The sequence below is a fragment of the Chiloscyllium plagiosum genome, chromosome 19 (assembly GCF_004010195.1).
Source record: "Chiloscyllium plagiosum isolate BGI_BamShark_2017 chromosome 19, ASM401019v2, whole genome shotgun sequence".
Taxonomy (NCBI): Eukaryota; Metazoa; Chordata; class Chondrichthyes; order Orectolobiformes; family Hemiscylliidae; genus Chiloscyllium; species Chiloscyllium plagiosum.
Genome location: NC_057728.1, coordinates 53,991,313 through 54,010,949, shown reverse-complemented (window position 1 = coordinate 54,010,949; position 19,637 = coordinate 53,991,313). Strand labels below are relative to the sequence as shown.

The 19,637-nt window shown below is 44.0% G+C and overlaps 1 long non-coding RNA gene across 1 annotated transcript in view; it reads left to right on the top strand.

The window, feature by feature from the left end:
* Positions 1 to 18,522, top strand: part of LOC122559823 — a 125,369-nt gene extending 106,847 nt beyond the window's left edge. Inside the window, exon 3 of the long non-coding RNA XR_006314562.1 lies at positions 18,469 to 18,522. This is a non-coding gene — a long non-coding RNA (uncharacterized LOC122559823). The remainder of the gene's footprint in view (positions 1 to 18,468) is intronic.
* Positions 18,523 to 19,637: the final 1,115 nt, after the last annotated feature.

The following is a 19,637-nucleotide window of genomic DNA, read 5'->3' as shown; positions in this document are numbered from 1 at the left end:
CTAGATCCGAGTGCGATTAAATGAAAAGGTCAAAGTGCGGTGTAGACCTTTTCCCAATCAAATCCTGGTGGGAGATTGATGGAAGCTACCTGCCCTATCCCAGAAAAGTGCACAAAATCCAGTGGTGACTGATGACTGTCCAGTCCTCAAATCATCAGCTGAATGCAGTAATCTTTTAAATTCATTCCCAGGATGAGTATATCCCATTGATTGCCCATCTCTAATTGTCCAGTTAAGAGTCCTACATTGCTGTGGATCTGGAGATGTATGTAGGCCCGACCAGGTAAGGATGACTGATTTCTATCCCTAAAGGAAATTGGTGACCCTGGATGGATTTTTCAATCAGTCAATAATGGTCATCTTTGCTCCCTTAATTCCCTTTATTGAATTCAAGTTCCATCATGAGTCTTGGGCAGCATTTGAACCCAGGTCCCCAGAACATTAGCTGAGTTCCTGGATTAATAATCTAGCAGTAATTCCACTTTACCATTGCATCCACAAAAATGGAGGTTATCCCAGTGCCCTGTACCTGTAAGGACAATTTGTCAGTTCTTTGCGTGGAGCATTGTGTTGCATGGGAGACAGAGACAGAGAGAGAGAGAGAGAGGGAGAGAGAGAGAGATGACAGTTTTTTGAAACGTGACAAAGGGACCTTAGAACCTGCTGGACAGAGCAAAAAGCCAATAAATCAGTCTGCAAGGTGACAAGCAGCTGGCAATGGGGAAGGCTGCGGACACAGTGGTAATGTTGTTGGGTTAGCAATCTACTGTATCAGGGCAATGCTGTGGGGCACAGGTTCAATTCAGTTAAATCAGGAAGTGAAAACTAGTCTCAGTGACAGTGAACATGAGCCATATCTTTGAATTTTTTTGGTTGTCAGTTTAATTGAATTGTTTGGAGGGTTCTTCGCTGCATAATCTAGTGAGGTTTCTCATTATATCTTATCAAACTGGCCGCATTAACTCCTTATCCTGTCCAATGGCTCCCCTGTATTCTGAGCCTAGTAACAGTCCAGCCCATACTGTACCCAGAACAACCAGGCACAGCCTGGATAGCCCAGGATAGAATGAATTCCTGGTGCCAGTGGGGTCTTTAAAATATAGAAGCAAACCAATTCGACCCTTCAAACCTGACCCATCATCAACAGGATCATGGTTGAATATCTGAAAGCTACATTCACGCTTTCACGCCTTGACACTTTTAAAATCTAAAAACATACCTACCTCTTTCTTGAATATATTCAATGTCTTGGTCTCCACAGCTTTCTGCGGTAGAGATTCCACAGGTGCACCATCGTTTGAGTGGAAAGGTTTTTCCTCACCTCGATTCTAAATGGGTGCCTTGTATCCTGAGTTTGAGTCCCCTGGCTCTAGACTCCAGACTCAGAATTTATATGTTTCAATAAAATCACTTCTCCTCCTTCTAAACTCTAAAGAATACAAGCCCAGTAGAATCAATCTCTCTTCATGGGACAGTGCTGTCATCCCCTAGTCGAAGTTCATGTATGCGGATTGTTAGCTGTCTTCCTGTTTGTCCTATATAGTGACCACAAAAATCAAGGTGTGGTCTCACCAAGGCCCTGTATAACTGCAATAAGACATTCCTGCTCCTGAACTCAAATCTTCTTGCATTGTAGGCCAATATACCACGTGCCTTCCTATTTACTTGCTGCACCTGCCTGTCCACTTTCATGGGTTGCTGTACCAGGACATTCAACTGCCTTTGTACATCCCCACTGCCCATGATATCACCATTTAAATAATCATCTTTTTACTGTTTCTCACACTGAAGCGTATAATTTCAAATTTATCTATGTTACTGCATCTGCCTTGTGTTTGCCCACTCAGTCAACTTGGAGAAAGAGAGAACTGCAGATGCTGGAGATCAGAGTTGAGAGTGTGGTGCTGGAAAAGCACAGCAGGTCAGGCAGCATCCAAGGAGCAGGATTGGGTTTGACAAAGTCAGATGTCACATGACACCAGGTTATAGTCCGACAGGTTTATTTGAAATCACAAGCGTTTGGAGCACTGCTCCTTCATCAGGTGATGAAGTGGTTTGTGTACAGTCAAAAGTGAAACTATGGACATGGACATCCTGCTAGTATCTGCAAGGTACAAGGGAGAGAAAACATCATGGCCAAAGATTAAATGGATAACACTGACAGTAGGGTTAATGTGAGAGTTCCTATGGAATGAAGAATGGTAGTTACTCAGTTAGTGGGACATGGATGTCTCAGCATCCCCACAGGAGCAGTCTCAGTCTTCTCCTGCGAAGGACCGCATTCTCTCCTCATAGAGAGTGAGGAGCCTGGTGTTGGCGTCTGCTCCACCCAACCAGGCCCTTTCTGTCCTAGTGTCTTTTCCTGGAATCAGAGAAAGGGAGAAGCCCAGTGATATGACAGGAGGTGGCACGGCTGTTAGTGCTGGTGTAGGGGGGGTGTAAGGTGTCTCAGGGGATTGAGAAGGCATTGGATAAGGTCAGGTTAGTGATGTGGAGGTGTTGGGGTAGAGGAATGATGAAAATAAGGTCGAGTGAGTGAAGATGCTATCGGCAATAGTGACAGTGGCAGAACTGGTGGGAAGTGAGTGCAGGAGCAGAGGTAGAGTGAGGGTGAGATAACAGAGAGAAGTGTCGAACCTCCCCTGGTGGAGCAGAGCACTGTTGGCGAATACTTCACACCTGGCAACCACACGGATCCAGATGGGGACCTGGAACTGGGCTGCCAGGGGTTTTATCTTGTGGCCTTCTCGCCAGTACTCTAGGAAGAGCCCTCCTCTGTACCAATCCCTCCACACGGATTTCCAGGTCCCTGTTGGAGAATTGTGTCAGTACATTCCTGTTTCCTGATATCTTCTGAATGAATGTCAGTCACCAAACTGAGTGGCTTTGCAATGCCAGTGCTCGACTTCATGCACAGCAGCTTTTTACAAATAGTGTGGGCACCAGTCTTTCAGCGGGTATTAGAGAGTGGTGAATTGAAGCACTGGGAGCACTTAACCAATAGAAGACAAGATTCAGCCCTATGGTTTAATTTTAAAAGGGATGTGAGGGTCACTGGCAGGACCAGAATTGTAGCCCATCCCTAATTACCTGAGACGTGGTGGTATGGTGATAATATCACTGGACTAATAATCCAGAGTTCCCTGGGCTAATGTTCTGTGCACATCAGTTCAGATCCCACATTGGTAGGTGGTGAATTTTGAATTAATACAAAATCTGGAATAAATACCTAGTCCAATAGTGTTCACAAAACCACTATCAAATAACATCAAAGCGCCCACACGGTTCACTAAGGTCCTTACCTGGTCTGGCCTACACGTGACTCCAGATCCACAGCCATGTGCTTGTCTCAGAATTATCCTGTGAAATAGCAGACCAATCAGCTTCAAGTGGCAACAAATGCTGAGCCCGCTGGTGATAATGAGATCCCATGAACAAATTTTTAAAAAGGTTAAAGTGACTTGTTTGGGCAGTTAAGAGTTCAACCCTTTTGCTGTGAGTCTGGAGTTACGTGTAGGCCAGACCAATGTAAGGATGGCAGATTTCCTTCTCTAAAGCACATTAGTGAACGAGATGGATTTGTACAACAATTGATGATAGCTTTGTGGTCACCATGACTGAACCTAGCTTTCGATTCCAGATTAATTAATCGAATTTCAATTCTACCAGCTGCAGATGGACTGTCTGAACAAGGGACTCACTGTCCTAGGCATTAACATTTTAAATTGGATTATAAAGTACTTGATCTCTGATAAAAAGTAGTCAGATTTCCTCAAGCATATCAGCCGAATTAAGAATGGATCTAATGCTGGTGATACAGGTAAGATAAAATCATCATAGTCCCAGAGGACAGCTCTCTCATTTGAGAGAGAACTGAATGTGACTTCACTGCACCTCAGGCACAGGGGGAGATCTTTACTGTAACCTGAGTCAGTGTGGGAATTGAACCTCCCTTATTGGCAACGCTCTGCATTGCCAACCAGCAGTCCAGCCAACAGAGATAACCAACCCCAAGATTTACGTAATTTACTACTAACAGAAAATAGAAGGTGCACTTCCTTAATTAATTTTATTGAATTGGCTTCTAATAACTTGCTTGGTGGATGTTTTTAATGTTGTGGTTCTGTTCGCCGAGCTGGAAATTTTTGTTGCAAACGTTTCGTCCCCTGTCTAGGTGACATCCTCAGTGCTTGGGAGCCTCCTGTGAAGCGCTTCTGTGGTGTTTCCTCCGGCATTTATAGTGGTCTGTCCCTGCCGCTTCCGGTTGTCAGTTTCAGCTGTCCGCTGTAGTGGCCGGTATATTGGGTCCAGGTCGATGTGTTTGTTGATGGAGTTTGTGGATGAGTGCCATGTTTCTAGGAATTCCCTGACTGTTCTTTGTTTCGCTTGCCCTATAATGGTAGTGTGGTCCCAGTCGAATATACCGGCCACTACAGCGAACAGCTGAAACTGACAACCGGAAGCGGCAGGGACAGGCTACTATAAATGCCGGAGGAAACCCCATAGAAGCGCTTCACAGAAGGCTCCCAAGCACTGAGGATGTCACCTAGACAGGGGACGAAACATTTGCAATAAAGATTTCCAACTCGGCGAACAGAACCACAACAACGAGAACCCGAGCTACAAATCTTCACCCAAACTTTGGATGTTTTTAATCTAATCAATTGCTATACCATCCCACCAAACACAGACAGAAAGGTTGTGACAGTTGAAACTCATGGTCCAGTTTAGCATGTGGATTTACTCACCAAATTGTTGGCACAATAAACTGTGAATTTTCCACAAGTTTGAAGGAATTGTTCTTTGGTCAAGAGTGATGTACTGATGCTTGTCTATCTTCCATGATCTGGACCTTCGAAACCCATGAGCGCTACTATTGAGAAGGACAAGGGCAGCAGATACATGGGAACATCACCACCTGAAAGTTCTACTCTAAGCCACTCATCATCTGGACTTGGAACACCAACAGTAACACTGGGTCAAAATCCTGGAACTCCCTCCCTAACAGCATTGTTGGTCTATCGACAGCATGAGGACTTGCAGCAGTTCAAGAAAGCAGCTCACCACCACCTACTGAAGGAGAAAGTGAGGACTGCAGATGCTGGAGATCAGAGCTGATTCCTGAAGAAGGGCTCATGCTCGAAATGTTGATTCTCTGCTCCTTGGATGCTGCCTGACTTGCTGCGCTTTTCCAGCAACACCTACTGAAGGGTAACCGATGATGAGAAATGAATGCCGATCAGTAAAGACCTTATCCCCTGAACGATTTAAAAAAAAACCTTCTACATCTAGTTCAACAGATAGCTGGGCCACTGTTTCCTATCTCAAGATCTTGAATCACAAAGGAAAGTCTTCAGGATCCCCTCCTAAAATTCCTGATGAAGGGCTTATTACCGAAACATAAATTCTTCTGCTCCTCAGATGCTGCCTGACCTGCTGTGCTTTTCCAGCACCACACTCTTGACTCTGATCTCCAGCATCTGCCGTCCTCACTTTCTCCAAATTGATTTCAACTTTACTGCGAAGCCTCTTCCAAGGAAGTCTACCTTGAAGAAGTTCTCCTCCTCTCTTTATGAAGATCTCAGTGAGTCTCTCTCTCACTGTACCCTCCAAGTCCTCTCCTCTGTCCTGAAGCTCTTCAACCATGTCCTCAAGCAGACTCGCTACCACAGCCATATCTCCTTCCTCAGTGCCTGCTTATGGAACCATCTGATCCCACATGGACTCCGGACACATTGGACCTGTACAGGATACCCAGTGCACATTACAATTACAAAACCTTCAACAGCAATTCTCTTTCTGGATCCTCTGCTCCACGCTATCAGCCATGTGCCACCGTCTACTCTATCCGCAGTCAGTCCTGCCCCAGCTCAGACCCTCACTCATTCCTGATGAAGGGCTTATGTCCGAAACATAGATTGTCCTGTTCCTCGGATGCTGCCTGACCTGCTCCACTTTTCCAGCACTACACTCTCAACTCGTAAACATACACAAGTGTAAACACAGATGAGGGAGCACTGGACTCAGCTCTGGTGTTCCCTGTGGCTGCATTGCCTGGCAATATCCCTAACCCCGTTAGTCTAGTCCCACAAATAGATAATGGCTGAAAGACAAAGTTCCAGATGGAAGGAAGGAAATAAAGAAGGGAAGGACGGAAAAAAAGAAGGTAGAATGTGATGAAGGAAAGAATTACCTTAAGGCTTTACATTGCGGACTAGTAGTTATATTAAAGCACTTTATATCGAGTGAAGCACTTTTAAAATGAAGTCTCTATGATGATGTAGGGAACACAGCAACTGAGTTTGCACACAGCAAGATCCCACAAACAGTGACACCACAATGTCCAAATCGTCTGTTGTTTTCTTCTGGGGCTCAGTGGTTAGCACTGCTACCTCACAGCACCAGGGACTTGGCTTCAATTCCCACCTCAGGCAATTGTCTGTGTGGAGTTTCCACATTCTCCCCGTGTCTGCGTGGGTTTCGTCCGGGTGCTCAGGTTTCCTCCCATAGTCCAAAGATGTGCAGGTCAGGTGATTTGGCCATGCTAAGTTGCCTGTAGTGTTAGGTGCATTAGTCAAGGGTAAATATAGGGTAATGGATCTAGGTGGGTTGCTCTTCGGAGGGTTGGTGTGGACTTGTTGGGCCGAAGGGCCTGTTTCCATACTGTAGGGATTCTAATCAGAAACTGCTGGAAAAGTTCAACTCAGAGTTAATGTTTCAAGTTGAGTGACTCTTCCCCAGAGCTGATGGTAATTAGGAAAATGTTGGTTATATTGCAAAAGATAGGGGGTGGGGGAACGGAGTAAATAACAGGCTAAAACCAAAGAGAGAGTACAGAGACAAGGGAATGCTAAATGATCTAGCTAGGAGGGTGAATAGTATTACAAAGCAGATCAGGCAGCATCCGAGGGGCAGGTTTCTGATGAAGATCTCGAAACGTTGATTTTCCTGCTCCTCGGATGCTGCCTGACCTGCTGTGCTTTTCCAGCACCACTCTGATCTTGACTCTAACCTCCAGCATCTGCAGTCCTCGCTTTCACCTGACTAGTGTTACAGGTTTTCCCCGCTACCCAAAAGTAGAGCGTTCCCATGAAACCTTTCGTAAGCCGAAAAGGCGTAAAGTGAAGGAGCACTAATGTATGTGGGAAAATTTTCGCCTTTTTCCGTAAAAGCGAAAATCCTCTTCAGATTTGTTTCGGTTAGTGAAAATAGCTACTAATGTAGATCTTTTGTAAAAGTGGAGTGACATAAAGCAAACGTTTGAAAGGCAGGCAGACCTGTAAGGGGGACTGTTATGAGCTACCAATGGGTTGTGTTTAATGTTTTTTGCGATGTTGCTTGAAGGATAATTACAGGATATTAGAGATGGCAACCCCAGGGCTCCTTCGTCTTTTACAACGAGCCTCAGCGTAATTCCCATCTGAAAGGCAGCACCTCTGACAGCACAGCACTCCCATGGTACCACACTAGGGTGTTTGCCTGAAACCTTGCTGTCACGTCCTTGAGGAATTTGATAGGAGCCATACTACATGAAGGTGACGTGTCCACCATTTCAGGGGTCTGGGTGGGGGAGCAACAGGGTAGAAGCTGGACCACGTAGATGAGAGAAGAGAAATCCTCATAACTGTGACCACCCTTGATTACACATGTGTGAAAACCTCCTGAAGTAATTGAATATTATTTTTCATTTCTATTTTTACATTCCTCTTGGATCACTCATGTGTCCACCTGTTACAGTGGCTCCTACTTTAGCTGGAAGACTCTCACCATCTGGCCCATGCAATTCTTCACTGATGCCATCACTGCCGTTCTATAACTGTCTGAGTGCAACGTGTACATTTGTGAAGAGGGATCTTCTCAGGCCAGTCTCTCCCCCACCCCCACTGTCCACATCAGCCTGGGTTCTCCCTCCGCCTGTGTTTCAGGAAGGCATACGTGTCGTTATTTATTTTTAAAATATATTTTTTTCTTCCACTCACTCTGGAGATGCTGACTCACTTACTGGGTGTCAGCAACTAGCTGGTAACTCGCCATTACCTCTCATGCCTAAGTGACAAGCTGACTGGATGGACCGAGGGAAAGGGCAAAGGAATCTAAGCTAGATCTTGTCTTCCCAATCCACACACTCATTCACTCTCTCTCTCATGCGTGCATACACACGCGCGCGCACACACGCACAGACACACACTCTCTCTCTCTCATCCACATACTTGTTCACATACACTTGCACACACACACTCATGCTAACTCACTCACGTTCTCATACTCACTTCCACACTCATGCACTCCCACCCTTGCACTCACACACTCACAAATTAACACATGAACACACTCACACATGCACTCTCACACTCATGCATGCACCATCTCACTCTCACTCATGCTCCATCACATTCACACACCCATGCTCACACATACTCATATTCACACACACACCCTCATGCTGACATTCACATTCATACACTCTCACAAACATTCACACCCACACATACTCACTCACACTCATGTTTTCTCACACTCACATTTGTGCTCTTACATAATTGCAGTCAGAAATTAATAGATGCACATGCTCAATGATCTAAGCAACTTACATTCAGGCACACAGTCCCACATTTCCACTCAGGTGCATTTATACATGAAACATAGACAAACACACATGAATTCACACTAACACACACAGACCAACACACACATATACACTTATAAGCACACATATTAAAAACATACACATATGAACACACTGACTTTTGCACATACATTGAAACGCGCCCAATCACACACACTCCTACATTCACTCATTCTCACACATGAACTGTCACTCACATGTACTCACAAACATAATTAATTATTTGAAACAGACAAATTCTCACACACACATTCTCTCACTCTCACTGCCCAAACTGGCATTATTGGAAAATGATCAGGAGCAGGGACATTGACTCCAAGCCCACGTTGCTGAAACTATTTATAGCACTCTGACAAGAAACTATTTGGGGACAAAGAAGTAACAATGGAACATGAATAAAGATTTAAATAAGATTTTGAAATCAAACTGTGATGACGCACTTGAGAACATTGTGGATTTATTTTAGCTGATGGGAATGTTTAAATAACCTAACCAGCAGCAATAATTTTGAAATGACGTTGGTTCACCATCATCCTTCTCTCATTTCCGTCTCCTGTTATAACTAATATGGATACATTTCTGATGAATATTCAGCTTGAAGAATCATAGAATCTCGACAGTGTGGAAGTAGGCCATTGGGCCCATTGAGTCCACACATTTCCACTGAATAGCAAATTCTCACTGCACCTTTCCAGAGGTTGTGCTTTCTCAATTTTCTCTTTGTCAGCTAAAAGCTAAGGAAATATTTTCCAATCTTTTCACAGGCTTCGCTGGAAAGGTCAGCATATGTTGTCCTTCACCAATTGTCCTTTAAATGAGTGGCTTCCTAGACCATTTCAATAGACAGTAAAGAATCAACCACACTGGATTCGGATGGAGGCCAGGCTGGTTGCATTTCCTTCCCTAAAGCACCTTAGTGCAACAGATGGGTTTTTAATGACAACCAATGATCGTTTCGTGGTGTGGGATCTTATACATTTCCAAATTTGCTGACAATACAAAACTGGACAGGATTGAGAGCTCTGAGGAGGATGCAAGGAGGCCACAACATGACCTTCAGGATATGTAGTTAATAAGATAGTTAACAAACAATAATCCCCCATAATAGGCAACTTGCTACTGCCTAGTGAGAATCTTGCCTCAGTGTTGGGTACTTAGTTAAATGTTGCAGCTACATTCTGTGGACATTGAGGTCTTTGGAATCTTCTCACAATTCTGTCACAGTTCTCGCTGTAGTCCACGTCATTCAAGCACCTTTAAGATGACACCCATGAAAGATGGGTCAGAGCATTGAGTACAGGAGTTGGGAGGTCATGTTGTGGCTGGACAGGACATTGATTTGGGCACTTTTGGAATATTGCATGCAATTCTGGTCTCCCTCCTATCGGAAGGATGTTGTGAAACTTGAAAGGGTTCAGAAAAGATTTACAAGGATGTTGCCGGGGTTGGAGGATTTGAGCTACAGGGAGAGGCTGAATAGGCTGGGGTTGTTTTCCCTGGAGCGTTGGAAGCAGAGGGGTGACCTTACAGAAGTTTACAAAATCATGAGGGGCATGGATAGGATAAATAGACAAGGTCTTTTCCCTGGAGTGGGGGAGTCCAGAACTAGAGGGCATTGGTTTAGGGTGAGAGGGGAAAGATATGAAAGGAACCTAAGGAGCAACTTTTTCACTCTGAAGATGGTGCGTGTATGGAATGAGCTGCCAGAGGAAGTGGTGGAGGCTTGTACAATTACAGCATTTAAAAGGCATCTGGATGGTATATGAATAGGAACGGTTTAGTGGGATATGGGCCGAGTGCTGGCAAATGGAACTAGATTAGGTTAGGGTAGCTGGTTGGCACGGACGTGTTGGACCAAAGGGTCTGTTTCCCATGCTGTACATCTCTATGACTGTATGACTCTGTGTGTGTTGCTGGCTAGGCTGGTATTCAAATATTAAGAAACATTAAAGTCAGAGGCCCTAATAAAGAGAATTAAGGGCTGACCTGTAGGGGCTCTTTAAAATAATGGAGGGTTTTTAGAGGATATATATGGGATTATGGTCGGACTTTCTCCATGGTTATCTAGGCCCTGATATTCGGATCAAGTGGAGGTCCTGAGGCCAAAGTACTGTGCCCTGATGCAATATTCCTGGAGGCAATAACTTCTGAACTGGCCGACCTTTTAATGTGGTCAGATCAATCAAAGGGAAGCCCCACCAGGGTCTGCCCTCTGAAGAGTTCAACAGTCAACTAAGAGCATTGTGCCTGCTGCTGCCCAGGCCTCCATTGCAGAGGGGCAGCATCTCCTAAGGACAACCTGCAGCTTTGGCTGTGGTCCTTGCTGCCAGATCACATACATTGCGCAGCTTTGCATTATGGACCACCTACTGATTCCTGCCTTTCTTCTCCCAACCTTCTGCTTTGCCACCAAGAGACTACCATCTTACCAACTACCCCTTCCATCAGGGGCGGGGGATGCTAGTGGGGGAATCCATCACCATCTACAGAATCTAGGCGAGTGCTATCAACTCAACATTCAATTGGCTTGAATGGCCACTTGTCTCTGGCAGTCTTCTCAATCCCAGAAGTCACCTCTCTGCAAGCAGACCAGGCAGCAGGCTGACACTCTGACCACTGGTAAAACTTTATCAGCACACTTGTTGTGAACAAGCCCCCCGCCTCCGAATTGATCCTTCTGTTCTGCTTTTATGGGGTATGTAGATCAGGGAGCCTGGATTGTCCAAATTGTCATGAATAAATAGAACAGGGAATTTCGGAGAAGTTTTTTCATTCATTCACGGGATGTGGGCATCACTGGCTATGCCAATATTTATTCCTCCCTCCCCAACTGCCCTTGAGAGAGTGGTGGCGAGCTGACTTCTTGAACCACATCTGTTCATATGCTGTAGTAGACCCACCATGCTGTTGGGGAGGGCGTTCCAGGACTTAGACCCAGTGAAATATGAGAACAGTGATATATTTCCAAGTCAGCATTGTGTGAGACTTAGAATACTTTATCCAGAGAACACAGCAAAGACTTGTTTTTTGGGAATTTGCGAATCAGTGTAATGTTTACCATGCAACCTCCCACTGACTGAGAATTGCTGCTTCTCTCCAGTTCTAAAGAAAAACCAAAAAACTTTTTTCCCTGGAGCGAAATGACACACCGCTCATGCACAGTCTGTCATGTTCACTGTTTTTGAAAACCAACAATCAGGATGTTCTCTGGGAATACATCCCTGCAAACACTGGAACATCACTGTCATTGGAATGTGGACCTTGTTGTCATATGGAGTAGTTGAGGAATGTAACATCGGTACCTTTAAGGGGAATCCCTCTAGGCCTATGAGCTTGAGTTCAAGGTTAGGCTGTTGTCTGAAAGGAAGAAGGATGTGAAGATGCTAGCGTAAAGCACAAATGTTAGGATAGGTCATGCTGGGCTGAATAGCCTGTTCTGTGCTGTCCATTCTGTCCAATTTTATATAACTGTGTACAAATAGGAGGTAAAACAGTTATGGTGTTAGACTAATGGTGATCATACAACTACTGTCTATTGCACAGAAAACCCACCTGGTTTACTAATATTCTTTAGGGAAGGAAATCTGCCACACTTACCTGATCTGACCTATTTGTGACTCCAGACCCACAGCAATATGGTTGACTCTTAACTGCCCTCAGGCAATTAATGCTGGCCAAACCACATCCCATGAATGAGTTTTAAAATAAATTACTCTGTGTTTTGCAATTTTAACATTCACTACTTTTTAATGTATTATCACTATAGGTTCTATATTGCAATGAAAGACTGCCCAAGATTATTGTCTTTTTCAGGCAGCTTGGTGCAATGGTGCCTCACATGTGTGTATAATGTTTCAATCCATGCTCATTTTAACCTGGATATAATTTCAAGTTGCTCCTCTCAACAGGGTTTTGGCATGAAGATTTAATGAGGAAAGAGGGTTAGAAACAATTCATTACTAAGCATTTAGACGCACAGAGCAGAAAGGGGGAGACCAAGTCAATGTGACTTAAAAGCCCACACTGGACTCAGTTAGTCAGGGTTCCAGGGAAAAACAAGGGTGTCTAGGGCAAAGGGTTTAAATGTAGCAAGAATTGGGCCAAAGTCCCTGCTGTGGATGGTTTGTCAGCAAATTAATTCAATCAATCAGTTTTGCATATTTCTGATGTTAGAGTCAGACAGTTATGCTTTGTGATGTGAGAAATTGCATATCCAGCCCTCCCAACTTTCTCCTCAACCCATTAATTCAGAACCTCGAGTGCAGCCATTTAAGGTAGTGGTTTGAAAGTTGCCCTCAGCATCTAGCTCAACCTTCTGCCAAACGGGATTCACCACATTTTACCGCCCCAACCATTTCGTCAACAACTGCATTTGAAAAGTGGAACCTCAATAATGTGTCGAATGATCAATTCAACAGGGCCATCGATTGCAGAACAACAAATGATATCGTTTCCCCCTGTTTCTTTATTTTCCATGATGGTTTCCCAAGATGAAACCTAAACACAGTTGCTTGTTCTTCCATTCCCAGTTGACTTTGCCAGCCTTTTTTTTTTGTTTGAGCAGTTGCTAGGTAAAGCCAGGTGTGTCAGCTGTAGCAGTGGAAATTTCTAATCATTCACCTTATAAATAGTTGAACAGCCCAGCATGGTGAAATGTGAACTGATGCTATATTCCATCTTATCATTACAGCACACACTCACCCTGCATCTCTTGGCCTCCGTCCCCCTCCCTTTCAGTGGATCAGAATTCAGCTAACGGGTTGTCATGCCAACAATATTGCAAGTCCATGATGTCACCCTGGTATAAGTTATTCATGTGAAACAAGATGCACGAAAAATAGTCAAGTAAGGCAAATAAAGTAACACATTGAGGGACCTGTAGCTCTCATGGAGGAGAGAGGGCTACACAAAAGGTTCTTGAAAGGTCAGCTGCATTATACAGGGGGTCCTTGATTTATAAACATTCAACTTAAGAACGTATTTACAGGGTGTCATTTTCAAGATCCCCGACATTTGCACATTTCCTGTACTTACAGATGGTGACTTTACTGGGTGGCACGGTGGCACAGTGGTTAGCACTGCTGCCTCACAGCGCCAGAGACCTGGGTTCAAGTCCTGCCTTGGGCAACTGACTGTGTGGAGTTTGCACATTCTCATTGCTAAATTGCCCATAGTGTTAGATGAAGGGGTAAATGTAGGGGAATGGGTCCAGGTGGGTTACTCTTCAGAGGGTCGGTGTGAACTTGTTGGGCCAAAGGGCCTGTTTCCACACCGTAAGTAATCTAATCTAATCTATGTTGTCCTGTATTGTGTTCAGACTTGGATATAAATTAACTGTGAACAGACTCAAGAATGGAACTCAAGGACTGGGTATGTAGCACTTTCTCACAACCTCCGATCATCTCAAAGCAATTCCAGGCGACGTAGTATCGTGGAAATTTAGCTGCTGCTGTCATGTAAGAAAAGCAGCAGCCAATTTGTGCACAGCAAGTTCCGATGACCAGCATTGTGATGATGTTGCTTGCTATTTTTTTGGGTGTGATGCTTTAACTGGAGGATGATTCTTGACCAGAACGCTGGGGACACAAATGGTGGCCTAGGATTGTTCATACTCACTCACACAGACAGATGTGAAAAGTTACTATAATTGCCAGTGCATTTTAAACTACTTAGTGATTCACTAGAAGCTTCGGGAACCCTGTTGTTCCTCCACTGAAGGTAGTTATTGAAATGTTATTTCTTTGATGGTATTTCATACAGCTGGTGTTCCTCCCTGCCCATGTGGTTCACATGAACAACCCCTTCCTGAGGGTCAGTATTTAAGTCCTTGTCCTGGGTAAGCTATATGTGTACTTTATCATGCGCTTTAAGCTACTGCAGGGACTTGCTCATTGAGCTTCTAGTCTGGAGCATTTCTGTGCCATGGGTATCTGCACTTACACTGTCCCTGGGGTTGCTTGCTCCTCATCACTAAATGAGGCTCTTTTACAGCTTCCATGTGAAAAGACTGTTTTATTTGCATCTGGCTATAGTCCAACTGGTTTATTTGGAAGCACTAGCTTTCGGAGCCCTGCTCCTTGAAGGAGCAGTGCTCCAAAAGCTAGTGCCTCCAAACAAACCTGTTGGACTTTAACCTGATATTGTGTGATTTTTAACTCTGTACACCGCAGTCCAACACCGGCATCTCCAAGTCATTATTTGCATCTGTACACAGTAGATTTTCAAGTATTCCTCAAGAGTGTAGTGTCTAAGATTTTTCACTTCACATGCTCATTCTTGACTTGGTGCCTTCCATGATTCCTTACAACATTATGATTTACTTGGACCTCATTACACCACAATATGGATGAGACCTGGAAACCAATTGCTATTGGTTCTCCGGATTCTTAACTTGGCTACATGTCATTTTGTCCAGGCCACATAACTAGGCCCAGACCAATATTTAACCCTAATCCTCTGCCGCGATGGCAAATGGACAGGTCCATTTAGCTCAAGGGCGAAGCCTTCATCTCAGAATATTGGAAATGGTGCCAAAAAAGCAAAGTTTAAGGAATCCAGTCAGTCCAAGAGCGGACAAACTGGAGTTTGTGGCAGCGTGCCCTCAGTCAGGGCTGTTTCCACAGGTCTCAGTTGTTTTCATTTTCATTTTCTCCATTGACTGGTTCCAAATGGAGTCATTCCAAAGTTTTTCCTTTGTTGAACACGTGACCATTATCACCCAGCCTCAAATTGTTATGTGGCAAAATGCCTGTACATTTTACACGCATACATACTGGGATAACCAGTGAGGATATGACTTGGCTGGGGTTAATGGGCAGGACGGCACAACATGAGCTCCTTTTCAGCTTACTAAAGAATGGCTAATAATTCCCTGTTGCTGGGTGAGGCTTAAAAAATATTTACAGCTATGCTATTATAGTCAGTTCTCCACCTGTGTGTGACTGTACATGGAAACAAAGGAAATGGAATAGTTATGTGTTCAATTAATACCACAGCCACAAAATTAGCTGAAGTTGTTAACTGTGGTTAATTTTACTGATATTTTGGTCCTTTAGTTTAGATGACAAGATTATGATCAGAAAACAATAAAACGACAAACTCATCTAAAGATGTAAAAAACAGCTGTCCTAGGGTTGCAACATTTCCCTTTTTAGCATCTCCAATAAAAATCTCCTGAGGGACCTCATATAGAAGAAGTGAAGCCTCATTCGGGAGTTACTATCATCGGCTTAAACATCCACTCCCTCTGACACATCTACAGGAAGCACTGCAGCAACTCATCAAGTCTTCCTTTATAGACCCTCCTAAATGGGTTAAGCTCCACCCCCCTACATGCATAAGGACAGAAGATCCATCCAATGTTCCCCTTTGATTTGGACATGTTTGGCTCATTGCTGCATCAACGCTGGTCCCCTTCACCTCTCCCCCATCCCCCCACAATCTATTAACCTCTGGGGCAATGCTCTTGTCCACCTCAGTCATAAATTTGTCAACACAATCAGCCAGCAAACTGTTGACAGGGCATCCTATCCATTCCATACCTTCTCTCTTTCTACTTTGAAGTAGCTATGCACCCTCCTATCTCTGCAGATGCTTTGCAACGTTCTCCTAGATTAAGAATCTAAGGAATAAGAGTAAGTCATTTGGCCCTTCAAGTCTGTTCCCCCCCCTCCCCCCATTCATCAAGATCTACTCTAGGCCTCTACTCCCATTTTATGCTCAGCATAGCCCCCCCTCTCTTGATATTTCAGAAATTTATGTGCCGCCTCTTGAATTACTTGCAGCGATCTAACCTCCACAGCTTTCTGGAGTAGACAATTCAAGGCATTCACTACCTAATGGAGAATGAAATTCCTTCACATCTCAGTTTTAATTGAGTGTCCATTAATTCTGCGATTATGTCCTCTGGTTTGAGATTCCCCCACGAGTGGTAACATCTCCACAACCCCTACTTTATTACACTCCATCAGAACTTGTATGTTTCAATAAGCTCACCCCTCAGTCTTTTAAACTCTAATGAACAGAGGTCTAACCTGTTCAGCTGTTCTTGATAAGTCAACTCTTTCATCCCAAGAATGAGCTGAGTGAATTTCCTTCAAACAGTCCCCACTGCCAGCACATCCATTTTTAACTAAGGAGACCAAAACTATGCACCATACTCTAGGTGCGGCCTCAGTAATGCCCAATACATTTGTAACAAGTGTTCCCTATTTTTAAACTTGAATTCTTCTAGCAATAAAGGCCAAAATTCTTTTTGTCTCCTTAATTATTTGTTATACATAAATGTTAACCTTTTGTGTTTCTCGCGCAATAACAGTCAGATCCCTCTACACTGCACTTTTTTGGTGTCTCTCTTCATTTAAATAATAGTCTGCTATTGATTCTTACCAAAATGCACAACCTTACACTTTTCTGCTTTAAACTTAACCTGCTCGCATTTTGCTCACTCACTCAACGTATCTATATCCCCTTGAAGATTCCACATGACTTCATCACAACACGCTCAGCCACTTATTTTCGCATTGTCAGCAAAGGTGGCTGCATTACACTCTGCACCCCTCTCCCCCAGGTCATTAATGCAGATAGAAAATAACACTGATCCTTGTGGCAGTATGGGTTAAAGGTGCTACACAAATGCAAATTGGTGTTCTTTGTACTGCTGAATTTGTCCATTTTTGGAGGGTGTTGAAAGTGGATGGTGGAAACTGTAAAGGGGAAAGCATTTAATTGTCGAGCCAGTTACAAAGAGACTGGAAGTGCTGGGAAATATTTTGACATATGTTGCTTCCTGTTTCTGCCTACCCTGTGTTAAGTTGCAATGTTTACTCCCCTGGTTATTTCCTGTTATTATAGTAGAGGTAACGGAATTTAAACACTCAAATGAAAACAGAGGCTTCAGGCTTCATTTCCAACACTATCAGAACCAATTATATTAACCATGGTCCTGCTGAGGTAGTCCTGAACCGATGGATGATTACCTCTTTATCTTTCAGGCACCCTCACTGTCACTGACAGAGATGGAATTGTCTGCTGGGTTGTCTCTGTTCTATTGTTCCTGTCTACTCCTGCATGTTTAGAGTTGCTGATTGTATTTCTCTGTGCACTGAGATAGGTCTCATCTGTTCCTGCTGGTTCCCATCCACTGGCCTCTGCTCTATTTGACAGTGACAGACCTTCACTTTGTTGCTTGCTTCCTACGTTGCCAACTCCATTCATTTCCCTGCCGGCCTTCTGCTGAACACATTGCTGAGAGCTAAAGAATCTAAGTAAGTAATAGGAACAACAGGAAGATTACCCCCTGCTTTATACTGCCGTTCAAAACAGTGGCACGTTTGCCAAAATAAGACCACCTTCCTGTCCAAACCCACTATCCATTAATTACTTTGGTGATCTCTGCTTTGAATATGTTCAAAGGATGCCATCCATAATTCTCTAGGCAGGGGAATTTCAATTATTTACAACTCTCCAAGGGGAGAGAGCTTTCTTCATCTCAAGCTTAAATGTTCAATCTTTCGAGCAGATGTTATGTCCTCTGGTTTTAGATTCTTCATCCAGGAGAAAACAATCTCTCAGTATCCACCCTGTCAGGCTCTTTAAGACCTTGATAAAGTCATCTGGCATTCTCCCCACCGAAGCCCTGACTCATTTGACAAGAATTCTGGGACAAACTCTGCAGAATCAAAATTGAATCTTAAATTTGTTTGGCTCCCCATTTTCCAGGGAGCAACTACTAAGGACTTGCTGGACTGAACAGCCTCCGTCTGTGCCATAATGACTCCATGATGCCAAGATTCCAGGTAATTCAAATTTAACATCTATTGAAGATATTCCTTTTGTTTCAGGTCCCTCCATCTGAATATATGGCAGCTGTAGTGAGCATAAATGAGCACTGACTTGTGAATTCGATGTCAGTGTCACAGATAACACACTTAGGATGGTTCGGTAAGTATTGTCCATTTGCAGAATGACATCTAACAGCAGAAATTTTGTTTTGAGTTTTGCAAGTGGGCTGGTTGAGTATGGTCTATAAGGAGCAACAAACCCTACATACTGTATGATTCAGACATTTGCTGATAAATATGGCCGCCATTGTCTAGATAAGATTCATCAATTGGAGGGTGGCTGCTAATCAGTCAGATTTCACTGTTCTAGTGCTGTCCTGGATAACTTCATAGAATCCAGGTTACACTTGGGAATTGAAAGCAAATCCTTGACAATGGAAAAGTGACCTACATACATCCTCAAATATAAATGTGCCTTTCATGTGCCTTGTTCTTAATAGGGGGCTCTGTTAGCTGGATGGCTGGTTTGTAATGCAGAGTAACTCTAACTGCGTGCATTCAGCGTTGGTGAAGGTTGTCAACATCTCTCCTCACTTCAGGCACAGTGATCCCCAGGTTAAACCACCACCTGTGTCTCTTTCTATTGAGAGAGCTGTGCTATGGTCCGGTAGGACTATGGCAACTTTATCTTTCCCAATGGGCAGGCCTTCTAATACATTTCTGAAGAAGGGCTTTGGCCCGAAACATCAATTTTCCTGCTCCTCGGATGCTGCCTGACCTGCTATGCTTTTCCAGCACTACTCTAAACTTAACTCTAATCTCCAGCATCTACAGTACCCACTTTCACCTTGTAATACTGTCATGTGGCAACTTGTCACACAGTTTCAGAAAGAGGAACTCAAAAATCTTCAGATGAGCCAAAGAAGATCATCTCTCTGGATCCCAATCTGTTTTCACTGTGCACCAACACAAATGAGTTCTTAAAATTAAGAGATAGACTTGGACAAACTCAAGGTGGTAAAAACAATGACTGCAGATGCTGGAAACCAAATTCTGGATTAGTGGTGCTGGAAGAGCACAGCAGTTCAGGCAGCATCCAAGGAGCAGCGAAATCGAAGTTTCGGGCAAAAGCCCTTCATCAGGAATAGAGGCAGTGAGCCTGAAGCGTGGAGAGATAAGTGAGAGGAGGGTGGGGGTGGGGAGAAAGTAGCATAGAGTACAATGGGTGA